General features: G+C 39.8%; 1 pseudogene; it reads left to right on the forward strand.

The window, feature by feature from the left end:
- Window positions 1-650: 650 nt before the first annotated feature.
- LOC110217991 (large ribosomal subunit protein uL2 pseudogene) lies at window positions 651-1,295 on the forward strand (annotated as a pseudogene).
- Window positions 1,296-2,393: the final 1,098 nt, after the last annotated feature.

Below are 2,393 nucleotides of genomic sequence, written 5' to 3' on the forward strand. Positions count from 1 at the left end.
AAATGAAAATCTCCAGGATTACCATAGCCAAATTCCAGAGCTTCCTGGTCAAGGAGGAAATATCATAAGATGCCAAAAGGAAACAATTCAAGAATCATGGAGACACAGTTAGAATAACACAAGATTTTATAACTTCTGTATTAAAAAGTCAGTGGACTTAGAATATGATATTCTAGAGGGCAGAGTAGCTGGATTAAAATCAAGAATCTCCTACCCAGCAAAACTGAGTATAATCCTTCAAGGAGAAATGGGTATTCAATGGAAGTTAGGAATTTCACACATTCCTGAAGAAAAGACCTGAATAGAAAATTTTACTTCCAAATACAAGACTTAAGAGAAGCATGAAATGGCAAATAAGAAAGTGAAATCATAAGGGACTTAATGAGGTTAATATGTTTACATTCTTACACAGGAAGATGATACTTGTAATTCTTAAGAACTTTTTCATAATTAGGGTTGTTGGAAGGAGTTTATACAGACAAAGGGCACTGGTATGAGTTGAATATGATAGGATAATATCTTTAAAATATTAAGCGATGAGAAAAAGGGATGCATTGGGAGAAAGGGAAAGAGAGAAGTAGAATAAGGTAAGTTATCTCATATAAAAGAGGCAAGCTCTTTCTAGCAAGTCCAGAGCCAGACCGCGGGAGATGGGCCGAGCCCGTGATCAGAGAAAGGGTGCGGCCTCAGTCTTCCGCATTCACGTGAAGCACAGGAAAGGGGCCAAGCTCCTGGATGTGGACTTCGCCGAGAGGCATGTCTACATTAAGGGTATTGTAAAGGACATAATCCATGATCCAGGCCGAGGGGCCCCTCTTGCAAAAGTAGCTTTCCGGGATCCTTACCGATTTAAAAAGAGGACAGAGTCGTTCATTAATGCTGAAGGCATCCATACCGGCCAGTTTGTGTACCGTGGTAAGAAAGCTCAGCTCAACATTGGCAATGTCCTCCAGGTTGGCATTGTGCCTGAAGGGACCATAGTGTGCTGTCTTGAAGAAAAGCCTGGGGATCGGGGCAAGCTTCCACCTGCATCTGGAAACTATACCACAGTGATTTCCCACAACCCTGAAACCAGGAAAACACGGGTGAAGCTACCTTCAGGCTCTAAGAAAGTGATCTCCTCTGCAAACAGAGCTGTGGTTGGTGGTGATGCTGGAGGAGGTCGTACTGATAAGCCCATCCTTAAGGCAGGTCATGTCTACCACAAATGCAAAGCCAAGAGAAACTGCTGGCCTCGTGTTCGGGGTGTGGCCATGAATCCTGTCGAACATCCTTCCGGAGGAGGTAATCACTAGCATATTGGAAAACCATCCACCAGTGGAAGAGACGCCCTAGCTGGACCAAAGGTCGGTCTCATTGTGTACTTGTCGACTACAGTGTACCAAGACTGTATAAGAAAAAGAAGGAAAACCAAAGTACAGAATCCAGACAATAAAAAAATATTTTGGAGACTGTTAAAAAAAAAAGAGGCAAGAAAGATCTTTTATAATAGAGAGGGAAATGGAAGAGGTGGAGGTTTATGCTTGAACCTTATTCACCTCAGAATTATCTCAAAGAAGGAGTAACATACACATCCAAATGGATATATAAATCTATTTTACCCTACAAGTAGAAAGAAAAAAGCAGAAGAGAAGGGAGGTGGCTCATAGGAGAGAGGTGAATTGGGGGAGGCTGTAATCAGAAGCAAAACACTTTTGAAGAGGGACATGGTGAAAGGAAAGAGATAATACAGTAGATGTGGGCAAAATAGGTTGGAGAAAAATACTGTTCACAGCTATAACTGAAAAAAAAATTTCAAAACAAGTTTCTCTGATAAAGGCCTCATTTCTCAATGAGTCAAAATTAAAAAAAAAGTCACTCCCTAATTGACAAATGATAAAAAAAAATCACTATACATTAAAACAATTCTGAGATACTACCTCACACCTATAACATTGGCTCATGGGACAGAAAAGGAAAATGTGAAATGTTGGAGGGGATATGGGAAATTTGAGAGTAATGCATTGTTAGCAGAGTTTTCAACTGATTCAACCATTATGCAGAGCAATTTGGAACTATGCCCAAATGCCTTGAAAACCATGCATACCCTTTGACTTAGGTCTGTATCTCAAAAAATATTTTAAAAAAGAGGAAAAGGACCTACTTATATGTACAAAAATATTTGTAGCAGGTCTTTTCTGGTGTCAAAGAATTGAAAATGGAGTGGATGCCCCTTCAATTGGGAAATGGCTGAACAAGTTGTGGTATGTAATTATGATGGAATATTATTGTACTATAAGAAATGATGAGCAGGATGCTCTCTGAAAAACCCTAGAAAGACTTACATGAACTGATGCAAAGTGAAATGAGTAGAACCAGGAGAACATTGTACATAGTAATAGCAATATTGTAAC

This window comes from Phascolarctos cinereus, unplaced genomic scaffold, assembly GCF_003287225.1.
Source record: "Phascolarctos cinereus isolate Bilbo 61053 unplaced genomic scaffold, phaCin_HiC Scaffold_4;HRSCAF=312, whole genome shotgun sequence".
NCBI lineage: Eukaryota > Metazoa > Chordata > Mammalia > Diprotodontia > Phascolarctidae > Phascolarctos > Phascolarctos cinereus.